The sequence below is a fragment of the Cololabis saira genome, chromosome 6 (assembly GCF_033807715.1).
Source record: "Cololabis saira isolate AMF1-May2022 chromosome 6, fColSai1.1, whole genome shotgun sequence".
Lineage (NCBI taxonomy): Eukaryota > Metazoa > Chordata > Actinopteri > Beloniformes > Belonidae > Cololabis > Cololabis saira.
The window spans coordinates 30,991,961-31,014,830 of NC_084592.1; the positions used below are offsets into that span (position 1 = coordinate 30,991,961).

At 39.1% G+C, this 22,870-nt stretch overlaps 1 protein-coding gene across 4 annotated transcripts in view; it reads left to right on the plus strand.

Moving 5' to 3' along the window:
• The window catches only part of hdac4 (histone deacetylase 4), a 176,112-nt gene that overhangs the window by 30,658 nt on the left and 122,584 nt on the right, over positions 1 to 22,870 (plus strand). The window lies entirely within an intron of this gene.

Sequence of the window (22,870 nt, forward strand, 5' to 3'; positions counted from 1 at the left end):
TCTCGAATAGAAAAATAATTACTTAGGTATACATGAGAGAGGAAAAAGTAATTTTAAACCATGAGCAGAATACAGTATTTCACTTCTCAAATGTTTTTACACATTCTTTTATTCATGATTGTAATTTGCTCAGAGGGTTTAGAAATGGATGATTCTAGTGGCCAGTTTCATGAATTGGCTCAGTTACATAAATGTTAAAGCAAAGATGGCCATATGAAAAATGTGAGTGAAAAATATAAAAAAATGAAAAATACATGGCTATTCCCGGTACTTTTCAAAAAACTGTCTGGTCCTTGTTTAAATCAAATACTTTCACTACATGCACCAAAACGGGCAACACCCTTAAAAATGTGTTTGCAACAAGAGGGAGAGTATTTGCTATGAACTTAAAAGTTGATTCACACATACGCCTTTTTGAGCAGCTTTAAACTACAATAGGCAGTTCAGTTGAGCTCATTCAACTCTGGAAATGCTTTAATTCCTTTGCAATGGGGTTTGAACCTCCCGTACTCTGTTTGTGGCCATGGTCCACAGGTGTTGATCTTGTGTTTTTTAATCAAAACTAATATTTTAATGTTGCCAGGCTGCAATTGTGAAGGTTGTCGTAAACAACAGTTGGCATTTCTCAATGCTCTTTACTACGCTGTACTACACGGTATTTATTTACACTACTACTGCAAACAGGATTTATACCTGCTGTGTTGCCACTTAATGCAGTGGATGAAACAACGGTCACAAACACATTGAAAACCAGTTTATAACCATTTATAATCCATTTTTATTTTTGTTGTGTCAAATTTACTTCCACGTTGAAGCACAGTTTTTATTTTATTTTACTTTTTCAAACTAGAGGCTAATGTGGCTTGTTTTGTCATTTTTATTTTAATTCTTTTAGATGCAACTGTTTTAAATATTTAAGTCCAACTGTTTTCAGTATCAAATTTGTTTTGCACTTTTTACCACTGCTGCTTGATTGTTGGTGTCCATTTTTTTTGTGAGTCTATTCTCAACTAATGCAGCACCATGCGACTTCACAATGGTGGTCACAATGTTTTGGTTGGTAATGATAACCCCATCCATCTCCCTTGATGCTGTCGGTTCTTGCATCTGGGCGGGAGCAGTGTTTTGGGCCCAGATCAGCATCAGGTTCCCTGGTCCTGAACTAATACTTTTCTTTATGACTGGCTGTCGAAATACACTGAGGCAGTGGAAGTGCTTTGGTAGAGATGGGATCTGTTCATTATATCTCTGTCAGATGCTGCTCGCAGCTCTGTCAGGCAGCAGTACAGTATGGTGCTGTGCTTTGACTTCATCGTTGCGATATCTACTTGGGAGTGAATTTGCTTTCTTTATGCTTAAACGATCATGAATGAGCGCACTCTCCCCCTGACTCCAACCTTTTTCAATTAGTTTTGCTTTGGCTAAACAGGATTGCAAAGCAATCTCTGCCTCTGGGTACTTAACGTATGGTTTATTTGTATATTTTAATTTACTGTGCAAGATACCAGTCCTTTACACAGCCAATGAGGTATGACTTAACTTTCCTGAATCTGAAGATCACAGACCTGCAGTTTACTGACTTCAATGCTATGATTCAACCTGGGAAATCAATGTTGTTTAACTGAACATATTATGTTTCCCTGTTTGAGCTTTCTACTCTGCAAGGCTTTTGAACTCCTACTGCTCCAATGCTGCAGCTCAGCTGCCAAGAGGAGACCCCTGTGTCTGCCCTTGGCAGCGTTCAAGTGTGAATATGTTTAATTTGACAGGCTTGTTTGAAAAAGTTTGCAGCCATGGTAAATGCATCTCAAAAGATTGGATCTTTTACTTTCTTCATTCTGGCCTTTGAATGGTCAAAATCCTGCACTTATCAAGCAGGACCTTTTTGTTTCAAAACTAACAAACGATTGTCAGTTTTTGTGAGCTTCAGATGTAGTCTACAAAAATGTGAAAGATATTTTCTGCAAATGCATAGTGAAAGGTTTGTATTGTATTTATAGTGGTTCACCTTTATAGGTACACTTCTGACTAAAAGTATTTTAGCCAAGTTGCATATATTTCTAAATTATTTTTTAATACCATGTATTAGGGCTGGGCGATATGGACCAAAAGTCATATCTCGATATTTTCTAGCTAAATGGCGATACTCAATATATATCTCGATATTTTTTCTGTGCCTTAATTGGGGTTTCCCCCAAAGCATTATAGCATAGCATCTCTGTTAGCTTCATTTTTTTCTGAGGCAAACCCTTAAAAAAACAGTCAGTTTTAATACAAAGCCTCGTGCCAAATGTCACACAGGTACCTTTGTTAACAGAGGTCTGCACAATATCAAAATGTATAAAACAAATTAAATAAAAATAAACTGCCTGCATATATAGAATAAAAATGCTTCTTGAATAAAATAAAACAAATATCCCTTTCCTGCATAACAATTAAATTAAAATACACTGTGCAATTAATACAATGTAGACAGTAACAGGCAGACTTTTCCACTGAGGTTGACAGTTGTGCAAATAACAACACATTTGTGCAAATCTCAAATAAAACATTCAAGTCAATTTGTCACAAAATAAGCTATATCAAAATCATAATTTTTTTTTTTTTTTTTTAAATCGATATAAACGATATTGTCTGGTACCATATCGTGTTTGAAAATATATCGATATATATTAACATCTCGATATATATCGCCCAGCCCTACCATGTATTCATACGTTCAGCCTGTAGGGTATGTAGAGCCTATGTTGACACAATCATCTGAGATCTGGTGCATTGAGCTTGTGCTGCTACTTTAACTTCAGTCTGATCCACCTGTGTCTAACACCTAATTTCTTGGGGGGAAAAAAGGCACACTTCTTGGTGTCAAGGCAGATAGTGAGTTTTGGGATACAAGAAACTGAAGCAAGTACGCAAAAGCCCAGTGACCTCTGTCAATCTTATGGGGGAAGTTTGGGACTATCAACACTGCAGCACTGTATTACATGGGGGCTTTAATAAAGGCAAAAAATAGCTTAAGTTAACCAGTTAACCTGGTTTGACAGATGTCAACCATGGGGAGCAAAATACTTTGCTAGGATGACATATAGAGCTGAAATATAGAGAATATTGAGTTTTCTCACAATTTTCACCACAGTTTGTTCTTCAAACGAGGACTGAGCGTCTCCTTACAACCATCCTCACAGCCAATTATGATGAAGGAAACATCGTTCCGGATGTTTGTTTTTCTTTTTACCCCAGTGACAGGCACTTTGAGACTAGCTGGGGACACCTTACTCATTCATATCAGAACGGCATCATATTTAAGTGTGGAAAAACAAGCAGATGGCATGAAAGCACAACACATGTATATCTGTGTTGGTTGGATTTGCCTGTTAAAATTCTCTTGTTGATTGCAGAAAGGAGAGGCGGTTTTTTTTATTTTGGTGGGATTAGCATGATTTTGTGAATTGCTTATTCCTGCAGGTCAAATACAGCAACATATTTGGTCATTTCAAATCATGTACCAGTTAAATTGAAAACATTCGCGCTTGTGATTGGATCTATCAGGATAGATGTTTATACCGTTTTCCTAAAACCATCATGCAGCAACTGTGAAGGCAGGTGAAAGTTTAGTCTTACCCATTCTGAACATTTCCTGTTGGAGGACTGAGAGGAACCTTCAAGGGAAATGTGTGCGTGAATATAGCTGGGACTGGCTCCAGCAGATCCCAGTGAGCCTTAGTATAAATAAACGAATATGGAAAATGGATGGCTGGATTTTAAGAGGTCTCTAGTCCAGTGTTGATATCAATGGTGCTATATGTTAGAACTAAAAGAGGGATGTCATTGCTTATGTAAACTAATAACTTCAGTGTTTTATTATTCTTACATTTACAAAACCCTCTGAGAACTCCTTTTTTTTTTTGTTGAAAGAATCTAAAATGTAAATTGTGGAAAGCTTTCCTGTATGCTGTATGATTTGCTGTCCGGCAGACACGTTTATCCATGTTTTGGATAAACATGCCTGCTATTTTGGATCTTGGGTGATAAACGAGTGGGTTGTTTTTTTGCTAAATGCCAAGTATATGCTTCGGGTATATTTAGCCTCAGTGAGTGAACTGTAAAGACCTCTGCCCTTTTAAGCAGTCAAATTCAGATGAAAACATAAACAAATGGTTTGTGACAGTTCTTATTTTTAATTTGTTCTATGGAAACAGGGTTTTAAGGAAAAGATGAAAGCAAGGGGGAACAGGAGAATGAACCTTTCAGAGGTGCTGGTTAGGAATGGGCGATACTTTACCGTTCACGATATACCGTCCAAAAAATTCCTCACAATAAGAATTTGTCATCTCGCGGAAGGAAGGAAGGAAGGAAGGAAGGAAGGAAGGAAGGAAGGAAGGAAGGAAGGAAGGAAGGAAGGAAGGAAGGAAGGAAGGAAGGAAGGAAGGAAGGAAGGAAGGAAGGAAGGAAGGAAGGAAGGAAGGAAGGAAGGAAGGAAGGAAGGAAGGAAGGAAGGAAGGAAGGAAGGAAGGAAGGAAGGAAGGAAGGAAGGAAGGAAGGAAGGAAGGAAGGAAGGAAGGAAGGAAGGAAGGAAGGAAGGAAGGAAGGAAGGAAGGAAGGAAGGAAGGAAGGAAGGAAGGAAGGAAGGAAGGAAGGAAGGAAGGAAGGAAGGAAGGAAGGAAGGAAGGAAGGAAGGAAGGAAGGAAGGAAGGAAGGAAGGAAGGAAGGAAGGAAGGAAGGAAGGAAGGAAGGAAGGAAGGAAGGAAGGAAGGAAGGAAGGAAGGAAGGAAGGAAGGAAGGAAGGAAGGAAGGAAGGAAGGAAGGAAGGAAGGAAGGAAGGAAGGAAGGAAGGAAGGAAGGAAGGAAGGAAGGAAGGAAGGAAGGAAGGAAGGAAGGAAGGAAGGAAGGAAGGAAGGAAGGAAGGAAGGAAGGAAGGAAGGAAGGAAGGAAGGAAGGAAGGAAGGAAGGAAGGAAGGAAGGAAGGAAGGAAGGAAGGAAGGAAGGAAGGAAGGAAGGAAGGAAGGAAGGAAGGAAGGAAAGGAATGGGCGATACTTTACCGTTCACGATATACCGTCCAAAAAATTCCTCACAATAAGAATTTGTCATCTCGCGGAAGGAAGGAAGGAAGGAAGGAAGGAAGGAAGGAAGGAAGGAAGGAGGGAGGGAGGGAGGGAGGGAGGGAGGGAGGGAGGGAAAAATTCCCGTTGATGACGATTTGTGTAACAAACATGGCGGATCTGAGAGCGAGATAGATTTATAGTTGAAAAGGTGGAGTTGAATTGGTATTTTTTAATCGTTACCGGGATAAATGCCGGAAATTATCGTGATACATTTTTTAGTCCATACCGCCCATCCCTAGTGCTGGTGCGTTACAAACATAATCCCTCTGCTACGTACTGTATGGTGATGATGTTAGCCGAACCAGTGCTAAGGTCTTTGGCTAGTAACGGCAGCAGTAATGACAAATAAGTGGATCTGTACATCTTTATTCTTTAGTCTTTTTCATTGTTTTTGTTGTTGTTTTCTTTTTAAATCTCGACTTCTATTACTGTAAGTAATTTGATAATTACTCATCAGTAATGATTTTTTTTTTTAAATGTTCATAAAGTATGGTGAGTACATGACTGTAAAGATGCTTGCAGGTGCCACCACATGGGCTGCAATGGGTCAGACGATCCGTGTTCTGCCCAGATCCATCCATGATCCACTATATGTCAATTAGGAATGGGCGATATTTTACCGTTCACGATAAACCGTCAAAAGAATTCCCCAGGGTAAAAATTTGTCATCTCGCGATAAAAACAATAAATTCCCGTTGGTGACGTTTTTGTGTAAAGCTGATTTATGGAAGGAAGGAAGGAAGAAAGAAAGAAATTAGCCTGAAAGAAAGAAAGAAATTAGCCTGAAAGAAAGAAAGAAATTAGCCTGAAAGAAAGAAAGAAATTAGCAAGAAAGAAAGAAAGAAAGAAAGAAAGAAAGAAAGAAAGAAAGAAAGAAAGAAAGAAAGAAAGAAAGAAAAAAGGATAAATTCCCGTTGATGACGTTTTTGTGTAACAAACAAGGTGGATCTGAGAGTGAGATAGATTTATAGTTAAAAAGATGGAGTTGAATTGGTATTTTTTTTTTATCGTCATTTTTATCGTTATCAGGATAAATGCCAGAAATTATCGTGATACACGTTGGGCTTCTATGTAAAATAAAACCAAGAGCAGATGTAATGTGGACAACAGTCCACATGGTTACATTTCTGAGGTGCATGTCCAGCTACAGCTGCAGAGGACAAATGTAATCAGTTCATCGAAGAAGCATCAGTCACCATATAGTTGACAAATAAAGCATAAATCAACATGTATGACAAAAATGCTTTATCAAAGGGCAGGGGAAAAAAGCAGTCACGTCACTGACCATGACGACACGCATCAAAAATCATCCCACTATTTCACCCAAGGGAAAAAAGTCTGAGAAACTTGCTTAAATTTATCAGAGACAAAATTCTCTATTAATGGGTATCTAAGGTAAATAAAGTAAAGCTCATTAAAGTTTTATTAAGTGGGCCTTATTGTGAACAGAACAATATCGTACCTCTTTACTGTTCTTTTGTAAGTAGTCTATTGCTGACTGTTTTTTCCTTTTTCTTGATTGAATGTTTTAGTTTAAAAGGAATACAAGTGGTTTGTTGTGAAAGCAGAGATAATCCCCGACACGTCTTTTGGCACTTTTAAAATGAACCTGTTTTGCTGTAAGATTATTGTGAGTGTTTAGATGGCAAGTAGTAGTGATATTAACCTTCCCTCTTTTCTTTTAAACTGCACTGGCTGTGCCATTATCTGAACTGTTATGTGATCAGTTACAGCCCTACAACAATCTTCAGATTAAGTTGTTAAATTTCTTCTTTTCACGCTGTCTTTCAGTTTAAACATAAAGGAATCTTCCCTCTGTGGTGGCATCATTTCTCAGTCCGCCCAATATGGTACTCATTTTAGGAATAAAACTAATCCAGGACTCATCAGTCAACTTCATTTTACAAATGTAATTTTGACACCCTCCGAACATCTGTGCAATGAAAGCTTGGAACGTCCCTTGTGATCTTCAGACCCCAGGTGAAGCACCTGTGGTTTTGTTGGCGTTTCACCTCTTCCAGAGGTCCACACGAAAGTTTCAAAAAGGGGCACTCGATAGCAGTAGCAATCTTGCTGAGATCAGTGAGTTCAGCAGCACTTGTCATCAGTCAAAATGCATGAAAATGAGGTTTGTTGTCCTAATTTGTAATTTGCCAGACTTCTCGCAGATCCATTAGCATAGCGTAGCAAACTCATTTCACCGGCTTTCAAACACATTGCACGGTTAGATGAATGACAAAGTAACGGCGTTCTGTGGACGTGGTGCTGGCAAGATAAACGAGTTGATGTCGGAGCTGTACTTACACTGCTTTACCGTGACCTGTATTTCTTGCAAGTTTCTCATAGTAATGGGTGATTTTCATCTTTCTCTCTCCATTCCTGTGTGATATTTTTGTCTGTAGTGGGGTGAAGTGGTTACGCAGCCAGCACAAAATGCTGCTAAACGGTACAACTAAATGAGGAGTGTTTTCCCTTCAACAGCACTGAGATGTCAGTTAAAGTTAGCTCAGATTAAATCGTCTCCTCCTCATCACCCTGACTATGATTTCACCTTTGTGCCAGCCTTAATCAGACTCTCTGTCACTCTCACATGATTGCACCGGGAGCTAACACCCTAATGAGTGTCCGTGCAGCGACACACACAGCAAGTGTTTCTTTCTCATGCAAAGAAAAGTTGCTGACACATTGTGTAATACATGCATGCACTGGTGCCTCCGTGGGAATGTTTATGTGACCTGACAAAGATGCACTGTCAGAGGGTTGTGTTGGCCACACAATTAGATAGGTTGAAGCAAACACACTGGGTGCAGAAAGCAATGCTTTGACATGCATTTGCATATCAGTTTAAAAAAAACGCAACAAAAATAAATGTTTGTTCCATTTGACTCCAAGATGTGGCGGCTGCCATTGCTTTAGTATTGCAAGATCTCTACATAAATAACTCCTGCTAGTGCCTTTATTTTGGTATTTTCAGTGGGAAAAGTGCATAGACACCATCATAAGGGGGAAAAAGATCTGTTTTGCAACATTTAAATAGAGGTTTGTGTTATGTAATTTTGTGTTATATAATTTCATTAACATCTGCTAGTGCAGCTGTTCTGCCTTTGACTTATTTAAAAATAAAGTCCACCTGGTGCAGGAAGCAGCTTCAGTCTGCAAAGATGTTACTCTGTACTCTGGCAGTGTGCAGGGTTTCGTATGTTTGTGTCTAACAGATCAGATAGGGGTGTGGCCAAGGCTCAATTTGAGACCACACTGCGCAGCTGGATTTTAAGAAGTACAAATATATATTTTTTTAATAAAAGAAAAAAGAGACAAATCTCGAACCTGATAATCAGCCTATCATTGGTCCATCCTGTGTTTGGAAATGTGCCATTTATTTGGTCAGGAGTTGTAATTATTCCTGATTAGTTTTATTCTGTATGTAGTTAAAAATGATTTTTAAATATCACCTTATTTTTACATTTACATATTTTATTTAATTATCTGTTGCATCTGCATTTTATGCTAATAATTCATTTTCATCCACAATGACTTGTTCCTTCCTTTGCTAACAAGTAGCCAAAACATAAGCCTGTCAAAGTCTACTAAAGGCAAATTACGTACATTTCAACATTTAGTTTTGCTTCTACTTTTGGCTCCTCTTGTTTGGAGTCCTTGCACTATATTAATATAATCAGCCTCCAGATTCATGTCCTCTGCTTCTTCCTCTGTCACTTCAACCTGCATGTCCTCTTTCCATGTCCACAGTTTATCACTAATTGCAGGGAAATATTCCTGCTTTCAATCTATTTATAAACACTATTATTAGACACCAGCTATCCGCCCTCATCAGTGTTTTTCCTCCCTCCCAGTTTTATTGTATTTAAAGAACAGAGGGCAGTCTGTTGCTAGCACAGATCTAAAGGGGCCCCTGTCGCTTTTTGTCAACAGTGGACCCATGATAACCTCATGCCAAAAGACACGTAAACAAACTGAGATTTGCTTTTGAGTTGTGGTGGTTGCTTTCTACTGTTTGTTTTTAAATGTTTTAAACTATATGTAATACAAATTATTCTCACCTCTGATCTCCCTGTTAGAAACACAGATTTACACATATATATGTTTACTTGACTTGTAGGGCTGGGCGATTTTGGACAAAAATTAAATCCAGATTTTTTTCTCTGAAAACCCGATTTCAATTTCGATTTTTTTGGTAAAACTACAAAAGACAATTGAATAAATTGTTTCAAATATTTTATCTTTATTTTTAAAGAAAAATAGCAAACAAATTTCCCTATTGGGAATGAAGTGCAATTGAAAGATACTGTAAATCCTCCTTGAGTTTAGTAAAGTGACAACATTTACAATTTTCTTGACCAAACAAAGATGACTAGACGCATGCAGCCAGCTGCAAAAAAGGAAAATCGATTTTCCGATATTCCTTTTTTTAACATCGTCTTGATTAATAAATCCGATTTAGATTTAAAATCGATTAATCTCACAGCCCTATTGACTTGTATAATGTTTCTCCCAGTTTCCTTTAAAAAAAATCATGACAGTAAACATTGTACTGGATTTTTGTTTGTATATTCATTTATATTGGATAGCTATAACTCGGACACCATTATGTGACCCCTGGCAGGTTTAGACAGAGGTAAGTGATTTTTAAATGTACACATTGACAAGGAAAATGGGAATATTATGCTAAAATGTAAATAATAAATGTTTTTCGCTAAGTCCCGAACGTTATCTCATTTTAGCCGAGGGTTCGTCATGGACACCAGTGCAGTAGCTGGCTCAGAGAAAGTTTGAAGGGTCTTTGGTCCTTTTTTTCTGTGTTTAATTGTATGCTCAGATCCATCCTTACTTTCATTTGATAAAGTTAATTTTGTCCATGGCTTTACTATTTAACTTGCTGATTCTCTTCGTCGGACAAGAATATTTAGGTTTTTAAATACCTGACATGTTTCAGCCTTACTTTCTTGAGCAGAGATTTCCAGACCTCCCTTATCTAGCCATCTGCTATCTGGCTCTCCCTGGCTCTACTGCTGGAACACTGAGGTGTTCCCAAGCGTGTCTGGCGTCTGCCTTGGGGACTCCTTCAGATGTCACACATTGAATACACGTCCCCTGGAAGGCAGGCATCTTAACCAGAATCAGGATCAGGTTTATTGGCCAAGTCAGGTCAAACAAGACAGGGAATGACTCGGTTATTTTCGCTCATACATGTACAGTAAATAGACAAATGACAGCTCTTATTAACATATAGGGCTGGGCGATATATCGAGATTTTAATATATATCGATATATTTTCAATCGCGATATGGTACGAGACAATATCGTTTATATCGATTATTTAAAAAAAACATTTTTTTTTTTTTTTTTTTTTTACGATTTTGATATAGCTTATTTTGTGACAAATTGACTTGAATGTTTTATTTGAGATTTGCACAAATGTTTTGTTATTTGCACAACTGTCAACCTCAGTGGAAAAGTCTGCCTGTTACTGTCTACATTGTATTAATTGCACAGTGTATTTTAATTTAATTGTTATGCAGGAAAGGGATATTTGTTTTATTTTATTCAAGAAGCATTTTTATTCTATATATGCAGGCAGTTTATTTTTATTTCATTTGTTTTATACATTTTGATATTGTGCAGACCTCTGTTAATAAAGGTACCTGTGTGACATTTGGCACGAGGCTTTGTATTAAAACTGACTGTTTTTTTAAGGGTTTGCCTCAGAAAAAAATGAAGCTAACAGAGATGCTATGCTATAATGCTTTGGGGGGAAACCCCAATTAAGGCACAGAAAAAATATCGAGATATATATCGAGTATCGCCATTTAGCTAGAAAATATCGAGATGTGACTTTTGGTCCATATCGTCCATATCGCCCAGCCCTTTCACTTTTGTAAGTGAAATGTGCAGCAGTGTCCTAAACCATAACAATAGGGTCTTTTTTGATAAGAAGCTATGACTCTACTCTGAACTACTCTGACTTAGCTCCTCGCCTCAACTGCAAGTAACAAAACAAGCACAACGTGTTTTAACTGATAGCACAGTAACTATAATGACTTCCTTTATTGAACAAAGCATTCAAACATTTCCAATCCTGAAGGGGAAAAAAAGTGTTAAAGCATTTTGTTTTTAGTCTGTTACTGTGACTCAGATGAAGTCAGATTGCATTTTATGGCAAATGAATGCAAAAGGAAGCTGTTATTTTGAGAGGGTTCATATGCTTTTTCTTGCCACTGTGTTTCAATAATTAAAGGAGCTTGAGGCTCCTTTTAAGAAATGAGACTCTCTAGCGCCACCCTTCACCACGACGGCCGTTGGGGGTACTGCAGCCAACAGTGAAGCCGGCACGGGAGAACGGGGAGAACGCACATGCAGCGTCATGTGACGTCACATCCGCAGGACAGCGCGGGAAAATCGGGACCGAATTGCAGCACATTTTGCAGCACACAGCCTGTTCAAGTCAAAGGAGAGATACACTAGAGGAATCATTCTTTTGAGTTTGGAACGCTTCATCTGACATTATTACTAGAAAACTTAAAATGTATACGGATTTTTTTCATAAATCTTGCCACAATCCGGCCTCAAGCTCCTTTAAGAAGTCAAGACATTTCTACCTATCTACCTATCTTTCTACCAAAGTTAAGAAAGTAAGTTTAAGCCATATCTTTTTGTAAACAGCAGTGGTATCAGATCTGTATTGGCCATCATACTGATACAGTTATAGTTTGATACTGTTGTGCCATGTTGTGCTGGTTCAGTTATTAGAAAGTTATTAATAATTGTCTTTCGATAATTATGAATAATTAATAAAGAAGATTACTTATCAAAATGAATTATCAAAATGAATCAATCACAATGGGGCACCACCTGACTTTATCAGGAAAATAATAACTGAACAGCAAAATCAGTCTTGAAGTACTTATTCCATACATGCCAGCCTGTTGCCGGGGGCAACAGGCCGAGCACAGACCTTTGCAACCAGCAGCTGTGACAAATATCTATAAAATAAACACAAAAAACCTTTCTCATTCAAATTAATCAGAATTTATTTACCCAAGTGTTAAAAGATAATAAAACAACATTTGGCATACATTCCGATGGCTAAACTACACATAAACAACAACTAACTAACAGTAAACACAAACTTCGGATCATCTACGTGTGAGTGTGGGTGTCAGCGCAGATGTGTGCGTGTGTCAGAACAACGTCACTTAAGACCTCAAGAGAGATAGCAGACATGCGCTTTTCAAAACTGCGGTGGAAGGTTACTTTCTTCACCCAGTGGTAGCTGAAAGTATCGGAGGCCTGATGGCCGGGATACTAACTTGTCCGTGTGGGTCAGTAAGGAGGGGAGGAAAACTGGCGTGATCTCTCACCACCGGTACCTTTATCGTTCTGCTGTTTCCCACTCAGGAGCCGGTGTCTGGGGCTGAATCCACGACCCCCCGCTCTAAGCTTTTCACAGGGAAACAGGAGCACAAACCACTTTGGTAGTGAGGGAACACATTATATGGGTCCACTTACAGGGGCCCATAACAATATAATACACAAAACATAGCAATATAATAACACAAACGTAACGACCGTCGGTCTGCATGAGAGATCGTCGGCGCGTTACACAGTAATAAGCAAATAAACAGCAACACAATCAACGCTAACTCTGCCCAGACACAATGGAAATTTTGGAACTGGTTCTGGTTCTGGTCCTGGTCCACAGGTTGCTGATTTTACGCTCCGCTGGTGGTTCAGCTAAGAGCGGCTCCCTTTTCCCTCTCTCTCTCTGCGTCTCTCCGAGACAGGGAATGCAGCGCCGCTGGCAGCCGGGCTGTCCCCCTTTCCTGGTCGTCGTAGCCTGGGCACTTCGTCTCATTGCGTTCCCTTCGTCGAAGCGTCGGAACGTTTGCGGGTAACTCCGTTGTAAAGCGGGTGGGCTTTCAAGAGCACAGCTCTGGGTCCTCGGCTGATGCTAGTCACGCTGATCGGAGATGAAGTGTAGTCCTTACAAAATGTAAGGACAGTAGACATTACCTTGTGATGACAAAGTCGGAGAAAGCGAGATTTGGGAAGCCGCTGTTATTTAACCACCAGCGGGGACGCGCTCTAGAGGAGATCTGCATTTAGGAATGGGACAAAATACCAGCAACAAAAACAGTGTGAAAACCTTGTGAAGACTTACAGAAAACGTTTGACCTCTGTCATTGCCAACAAAGGATATATAACAAAGTATTGAGATTAACTTTTGTTATTGACCAAATACTTATTTTCCACTATAATTTGCAAATACATTATAGTGATTTTCTATATGTGATTTTCTGGATTTTTTTTTTTTTTTTTTTTTGTCTCTCATAGTTGAGATATACCAGTGATTAAAACTACAGGCCTCTCTTATCTTTTTAAGTGGGAGAACTTGCACAACTGGTGTCTGACTAAATACTTTTTTGCCCCACTGTATTATGTAAAGGCAGTATTCTTGAAACCGTTCGACAGGATTTCATTACTTCTATTTTTTAAGATTTCAGCTAGTACCACTTTGTGTTGGGGTCTGAGTCCATAATATTCTACCTCATTTGAATTGCAGTTCATTCTACCTCATTGAATTGCAGTTTGGACAGAGAAGATGTCCCCCCATCTTCACTGACAAAGGTCAAGTTAGGCGCAGGCCCCCGCTACAGTAGGCCCTTTTGTCATTACGACCACAACAAACAAGTGAGCCTTTCTCATCTTTGTGTTGGTGCGCTTATACTGCATGCAAACAAGCGTGACTATATTAATTCTAATTAGGGAGAGAAAATTGGCATGGAGGCTGAGCCAACTGTGGGCGAGGAATAACTGCGTGTGTGGTTTTGTGAGAGTGTGTCTATTAGACCATAAGGGTATACTTATGAATTCATCCAGGGCAAGGACAGTCACAGGCCTATTTTAACCTTTTATTTGAATGATGAAACTATCATAGCTGACATTTCATGAAATGGCACTTGAAAATCTAGTGGTCAAAGGATGTGATTGTAGCGTGCTTAGTCATGTTGCTCATACATTAGTGAGAGTGAAAGGGTTCCAGGAGGGTTTATTCTGCCCTTATTCAGTTGTTACTTGATAAGTATGACTCATTCTAGCATCTCATTCCCTGTGTGTCATCTTACTGTCATTGTAGCCACATGCAAGAAAACTTGACTACTTAGGCCCCGTTTACACGTAGCCGGGTATTTACAAAAACGGAGGCGTTTTCATGCGTTTTGGCCGTTCGTTTACACGGAAACGGAGGTCAAAGTCACCAAAAACGATCATTTCTGAAAACTCCGGCCAAAGTGGAGATTTTCAAAAACTCCGTTTTCCCGTTTGCGTCTAAACGGAGGAAAACGGAGGAAAACGGAGATTTAAGCTTCAAAACGTCACATTATGCACCAGAAACTCACCAGCGTCATGTGTGCGACCTGTGTTTACAATTAGTTTGGCCACCGTCAATATTTTCTTGTATTTTACCTGTTTAATATTCTAAAGTCACACTTAAAAGTAACTCCCCCCCCCCCCCCCCCGTCCAGCCTCCTGCTCATTCAAGCCTGTGAGCGCGTCAGCCAGCAGCATGAAGCCTGAATTATGGGACCGCGTTAAATCGACGGCGTAGGGTACGCGGCGACGCGCAAGGTACGTGCGCGTCGCCGCGTACCCTACGCCGTAGGCTCTGCGTTAATGTAACGCGGAACCATAAATCAGCCTTAACTGGAAGTTACACACGTGTCATTTGTTGATGTTTTTCCAGGATTCTGATTGGCTTGCATGACGTTAAGAGCGTTTTCATGCGGGTCCGTGTAAACGAGGATTTTTTTGAAAACGTAGAGGGGAAAATATCCGTTTTTGTAAATACCCGGCTACGTGTAAACGTGGCCTTAGTGGCGCTTTCAGCTGAGCTTTACTAGATTTGCATGTGCACTCAACCAGTTGTTACTCTTGAAAAATTGCTGAAGAGTTTGCATTATGCATTTTTTCCGTAGACATCTGATTTTAAACCTAAAGCATGTTTCCAAATGATCAGCTTTGGTGTCAGCATGTTTTGTTTCTACATGCGGTATCCAGTATTTTATTTTGAAATATCTGAAGCTTCCAACCAGCTTGCCCAACATGTTGGGTTTCATGTGTCACTTTGTACTTGACAAGGTCTCTGTCTTGATATGATTTGGTTACTTCTCCAGGGATTCTTTCGTGCGGCAGACAGACTCAAACTCCACCATTTTGAACTGCAGCTGGCGGCACCAATCCTTGTTTCCTCTTTTGGTGGACAAGTCAACAGCTTGAGGATTCCTGTCACTTGTTAATGCCCAATATGTAAAGCCCACCAAGACTACAGAGCATTGTATTAATGATCAGATAACATACTACAACCAACTGCAGTCCGAGGCAGCAGAATACTATCTGCACACAAAACTCTCAACAGAGAATTTTCAAAAAGGTTGACTGTCGGCGGTATCACACAGCCCGTTTCAAAACAGTAGCTGTTCTTGAGAAATGGTTCAGTTGAATGCGTTTCCATTTGATTTCTTCAATCCATCTTTGGGACACAAATCTGTTGAAATTGAAAGTTTTCACATGTACCACCCTAAGTGACTTCCATATACAGCAGAAAGCAGAAAGTACAAATAACGCATAACCCTATGTGTGAATCCTATTTACCTGTAATGCAGTCCTGAAAATAATAAATCCATGTCCACCTAGCAAACAAATATCAAGATATTTGAGTATTTGGGTCCATTTGATTAGGGTGAGTTTCCATTTTTTTTTACTGAGAGGGTTCACCTGTCATTGAGATATCTAAACATTTCTTTTTTAATTCTCAAAATGTACTGGAACAGTTTGAATATTGATAAATTAGTACTCAGTTCATCCTGTTCACTGTAGTTCAATTCAATATGCTCTCAAACTGTGTGCCATTTTGTTTGTTTTATAGGGGATTATGCAATCTGTCCCCTTTCCAAAGATACCCCCCCCCCCCCACACACACACACTACTTGCACATCACTGCATTTGCTACAGTCAAACGATTTATGTCTAATTACCGGGTATAAACTCTGCACTTCCTCTGAAAGGCTCCACATTAGAAACCAAATCTTATAATTAACCCATCCTCTCACATGAAAGTAATGGCAGTGCTCTAGCGTGTCAGAGGCCGGTGTTGACAGTTCTATCATCTCAGCAAAGCCATCCCCAGCACTGCCTGCCCAAATATGCCAGCAGTTTTAGGAAAGATGAGCTGCTAATGGACTGCTTACCAGTGGAGAGGAGTGAAGAGACTGACCTTGAGGGTTTTCGTTTCGATAAGTTCCCTTTTGCATAGGAAAGGGGTGAGATTCAATCCCCCAGCTACTCCTTGTCTCATCTTTTCCTTTTTTTTCTCTTTAGACACATTACATGCTTGGGGCTTCTGTTTTCATATAAACATTTAAAGTTTAATTATAAGTTCCCTCCCTGACATCAAGCCATTTCCTCATGGATGAGCTCCAACACAACCTGTCACGGGTTTTAAACTCATCTTAGTGTTGCAGATGACACTGAAACCTTATGTAATACGCCAGTAAGTTCTTAATTATGGCTGCCTTTTTCGCTAATAGCAGATTTTGTCTCGACCAGTTTTGCTTCAGTATACAAAAACATAGCCTGGTGTGTTAAATAAGTGTGTGATAGAAATTATATATTGAGTTCTTAGCAGCACTTCTGTCAAGTTTGGCTGTCCTTGTTACCATTGCTGACTGATTTCAGCAGAGTTTTTGAGGTGGATTAGTGTAGCTGAGGGAATCTGTTGACTTCAGATGGCATGAGAAATATGAATCCACATACACTCAGCGATGGAGCTCAAGCAAACCTGGATTGGACACAGACAGAGATGGGGGGAAACAAATAAACTAAGCCCAAAGTAAGTATCCCCACAGCTGGCTTGTTCCCATAGACATTTGGTTGAGAAAAAAGATGAAAATAGGAGCAATCTGCTCAAAGCCCACTAAGTGTAGCAGTGTGAATGGATTTATAATATGCTCCTGAGACATTTTATATCAAATAATTTACAAATAAATATGCTTATCTCATAAAACGCCAACATTAAAATGTAATATTATCAAAATATTGGCTGTTATTATCATAAATGATTATAAATATTAGGAACATATTTATCAAAAATCTATCAAAATATCAAAAATTTGAATCTCTATTAACACACAACATACTGCAAAGTGTAATTACAGTGTCCTTACTGGACCTTGCTTGAACTATTGCAACACATTGATTCTTTTCTTTTTCAGCCGCTCTGTTGTAGATCTGGTGGCGTGCTTAGCATCATCCTAAGTTCATCCGAGCTATACTTGCCTGACGGATGTCCTCACATTTGACTCCAGAGTACTCTGGTACACAGTGGAGGCCAGTAGGGTTTGCCATGTAGCCCTACCAAGCTTTTATCTTTTGCTCTTTCTGACCTTTTCTGTTGACAAAACCACTTTAAAACTTCAAAAACGAGCCATACGTACCATCAATAAGGCTGAATACTACGCTCACACAGACCCACTTTTTCTAAATTCTCATGTTATTCAATTTTATGATTTGTTTTATTTTAAAATCATGCAAATTATGTTTAAAGCAAAATCCAAAATGCTCCCTGACCCAATACAGAGGTTCTTTTCAATTCAGGAGACTCGTTACAATCTCAGAGGTGTCTGTAATTTCACAGTACAAATGGCTAAAAAAGGTATGAAAAGGAGATGTGTCTCCATCGTTGGAGTTAAATTCTGGAATGATGCCAACATAGATTTAAAAACATGTCATTCTTTTGTTGTATTTAAGAAAATGGTTAGTCAAGCTATTTTTGAAGCTTATAAGTGCAATTGACCATCTGTCAATGTTTCTTTGCTTTTCTATTGTTTCTTTGCCTTTTGTTGTTTCTTTGCTTTTCTATTCTCTTTTTGGTTTTCTGGAGGTCGGTAGCCAAAAATAGAAAGTTGTTAATATAGGATAGGCTTTTTTAAGCAGTTTGCTTCTGCCTATGCCTTTTCAGTTATAGTTCAACACATTTTTTTTTTTGGTTTAATAGTTAATGCTGTGTACAATGTTTTTTTGGTGTTGTTTTGTGTTGCAATGACTGAATAAACTTCATTCATTCATTCATTCATTCACTTTAACACCTTCTGAAGTCAGCTCCTGCTTCTTCTCAAACTTGGATGAAATCATATTTTATATGGTCAGTTTTCTTGTAATCAAACAAAGACATTCTGGGGGGGGAAAAGGTGACTCAACTTCAGTACAATTGGAAGTTGCGAATCAGAGGCTCAGCATTGTGCTATATATGACAATCTGCCCGCCCATGCTGACAGAAACTCAACATCTTTCCTTCAACGATTGGGGCCATATGTTTACTTTAAGTAACTATGTATCCATGGGGTGATGTGATATCAAATGTTTGTGTAGTCATGGAAGTATAGGGTCAGTATGAATATTAATAATTGGATATGACAACACAGTCTAACCAACTTTAGATTGCTCTGTAATCCTACTGTAAACCAGAGCAAAAACCAGTGAGTCACTAAAATAACAAAAGTCCCTTGGTGTGGTTCATAAGACGTGATCGTGATCGCATGAATACCCGGACTGAGCTACAGAAACACTAACACACTTTTTTGTTTGCAAACTGATTTCGTTTCAGCTATTGTCTCAGTTTCAGCAGCCGCACAGATCACAACACAAAGCAGATGACAGCTGTTGTTCAGCCGTGTAATGTTTACTGTTTTCACCATATTATCTTGCTGTGTTAGCTACTTGTATTGGTAATGGGTGATAAACAGAACACGGCTCGAGCTGAAATGCTCCTCTTCTTATCCTTTTGACAGGCCTTTCCTAAATTCTCTTTTGTATTGGTCATGTCACCAAGCTGTTACTATAGGGTTTAAATGATTTACCAAAGCCTTCCTTCATTTTTAGAGATGGGGTTGTAGAAGTGTAGCACTTCGGTGGCCATCAGGTCTGCATTTTAGGGTGCTTTCACACCTGTGGCCCGTTTGTTTTGTTCCGATTCAGGGGCTGAATCGATACAGTTGTTCCGTTTGTCGTTCGTGGGGTTTGTGTTCACAAGGCAAACGTCTGTACCGTTTCAAAGCTGTTAACAAATTCCATGCGTGAACCAGCTGCTCTCTGATTGGTCAAATGAACACGGAAGGAGTTTCCGCTTCCGCACCCCGGGATAAACAACACGCCCCTTTCAGCGCAGCGCAGACCGCAGCCGTTGGCTTTGGCTGATTTATGGTTCCGCGTTACACCAACGCAGAGCCTACGGCGTAAAGTACGGCGTAGGCTCTGCGTCGATTTAATGCGGAACCATAAATCAGCCTTTACCCATTCATTTATGTGCGCTCGGCGCAGAGCGGAACCCGGCAGCGGACGAGAGGCGCCTGCTGCAGCCGGGTTTGGGCTGCGCAAACCCTGCCCGAATTGAACATTGTTTAATTTCAAACAAAGTTTAATTTGTGCCGTGCTGGGAAGACATCTCGCACGTCTAATAGGAGAGGAGTTGGTGGAGGACCGACTCCTCTCCTTGCGCCGCGGCAGCACACACACAATGAATGAATGGAGTTGTGTCCGTTGATGTGTTGATTATGTTCTCACTCCAAATAAAAAAAATGAACCGTTTCAGGTCTCGATTGGAATCGGGCCGAGACCACCTCTCCTAGGTGATATCGGAACGCTTGTTTTGTACCGTTTCAGAGCGCGATTGCTGTGTTCACATGTACCAAAACGTTCCGATCTTGAGGGGGAAGCGTTCCCTGTTCCGAACAACTGCTTGAAACGGTACAGGTGTGAAAGCACCCTTAATCAGAATCTTCCCAACTAAATGTGATGTTCTTTGCGTTATTTAGTTTTGTTTATTTTTAAAAATCACTTATTTTTTTAATTTTTTTTACATTTTTTATTTGGACCAATATTTCCTGAGCTTATTACAATGGTACATTTGTTGACTTTCACAAAGTAGTAATGGTCGCAGAATAATGAGACTATTATTGCAAAGTAGTTCCCCATATTGCTCTTACTGATGATTAGTGTCTACTAACAACTTCAGCATTTCCTTGTTTGTAGCTGTTGTATCTGTATTTTGGTACCTAAATAGGACACCATTCTTCTATACATTGTTTCTGCAAAGAACAAGTAATTGTTACTTGGTGGCACACAGAACCACTGTCAAAGGCATGTAATGAGAAAAACTTGGTTGTATGCAGAATACATGAGAATCTATTTTTAGCGAAAGCAAAGTTTTTCTGACCTTTTTTATCTGCTAATTTTCAGTGCTTAAACCCCAACTACTTAGTTTCCAGTGACTAAATGTAACCACTTCACCTTTTTATGCCTTTTTGCTTTACCCATATAATAAGCGCAGAAAGAAATTACCTAAAATGTCCTGGTCATGACTAAATTCAGATTATTTAGTCATGTAGCGTCCTGGCACTCATGGCCAAATAGACTGACCTGTCGAAATTTATGCCGGTGTTGTACACATGCTCATACTCGTGTACATCACATTTGTAAGTCCTGTGTTCTGAAATTCAAGGATAAAATTGGCTTTACTGGATGGCTTTTTTTGGATGTTTCACCTGATGATGTTGGATTGTTTTCCTATTTTCATATTCTTTTGTCTCCAAAAAAGAAATTAACAATAAAATAATTAAAGGAGCTTGAGGCTCCTTTTAAGAAATTAGACTCTCTAGCGCCACCCTTCACCACAACGGCCGTTGGGGGTACTGCAGCCAACAGCGAAGCCGGCACGGGAGAACGGGGAGAACGCACATGCAGCGTCATGTGACGTCACATCCGCAGGACAGCGCGGGAAATTCGGGACCGAATTGCAGCACATTTTGCAGCACACAGCCTGTTCAAGGCAACGGAGAGATACACTAGAGGGCTTGTAGCACCCTATAATGTAATAATTTCCTGAAAATGTAATAATGCCTGAAAATGTAATAAAATTTGCACTTAACTCAATCGAAAATGTAATAAAATCCAATAATGTAATAACTTCACCAATAATGTAATAAAATATCCTGACTGATATTGTAATAACATTTTTACCGATAATGTAATAACTTATTACATTATTGGGAATTTATTACATTTTCAGGTGGGTCTTTTTTTTCTTTTCCAAAACTGATAATACTTGACAAATAATATGTTCATTTTCAGTCCAGAGTTCTACATTTTGTGTTTTAAGTATTTAAGAATGTTATATACACTGGATTTGTGAATGACTATTGGGTTAAATTGCAGACTTTGAGTGTAATAAATTCCCAATAATGTAATAAGGTATTACATTATTGGTAAAAATGTTATTACAATATCTGTCAGGATATTTTATAACATTATTGGGGAAGTTATTACATGATTGGGTTTTATTACATTTTCGATTGAGTTAAGTGCAAATTTTATTACATTTTCAGGCGTTATTACATTTTCAGGAAATTATTACATTATAGGGTGCTACAGGGCTCATTCTTTTTGGTTTGGATCGCTTCATCTGACATTATTACTAGAAAACTTAAAACGTATACGGATTTTTTTCATAAATCCTGCCTCAATCCGGCCTCAGGCTCCTTTAACAGGGGTTTCCCTCAGGGTTTGGCATTACTATTTATGACTTTACCACTTTATATGCACTTCAGTAACCAATTTCATTCAATTCAATTTTATTTATATAGTGTCTATTACAACAGAAGTTGTCTCTGCGCTTTCCAGAGACCCAGAACATGACCCCCGAGCAATTATTACATAAACATAACATAAACACTGTAGTCTACCCCAAGTAGAAGGGGTCCAGTCTGGTGGCTGAGCAACAAGCCATGACCTTCATCTCTTACTCAGGCTAGAGAGCACCACTGAGAGATGTCACAGTTTAAAGGTTAGAAAGCCCTCTTCAGGTGGGAGGGGAGGTGCTACGTTTAGTGGAGGATTTCAAATGTCTTGGGGTCCAGTTTATGAGTGGCAAAAAATGGAGTGAGAGACTTCACAGGTGCCTTGGTTTAGCATCTGCTGCACCGTTGTTTCTCCGCGTTGAGAGGAGCCAGTTGAGGTTGTTTAGGCACCTAGTTACAACTAGGGCTGTTCGATTAATCGATTTTAAATCGTAATCGCGATTATGTAATTAGAATGATGTTAAAATGTGAAAATCGTAAAATCGATTTTTCAAAACAAAAAAAAACAAAAAAAAAACATTTTTTTTTTTTTTTTTTTAACTTTGTCTGCACACATATTAATGATTGATACCATATTAATGATTAATGGAAATACCTCTCAATACCTGCAACAAGTGCCCCATGGGAGAGGCTCTTTAGTGTAGGTGGGGGCGTTGTAACATGCCACCGGGCATCCCTCAAGCCAGATGCGGTAGACCGGCTCGTGTTCCTTGCAAAAAACTTGCAAATGTGAACAGCAAATGTAATGAGTGACATTACACACCTCTACCTCCTTCATGGGTTGATTATTATTTAGCATGCAAAGACCCAGTTTAGTTTAATTAGAAAATGTCTTGTTTTATTTAATTGGAAATATAACTTACTGTATGTTTGCAAGTGCTGATTTGCTGATTTTTTTTTTCAGAGATAAAACTTTATATTTTATTATATTTTTTAAAACTTTTTTTCAACTTATTTTACAGAGTTTTGCACTTTATTCATTCATTTTTGGTTTAATAAGAGCAAAGTTTGCACTTAAAGCCCAATGGGGCAAATGTTCAATAAAAAAACAGCATATTTGA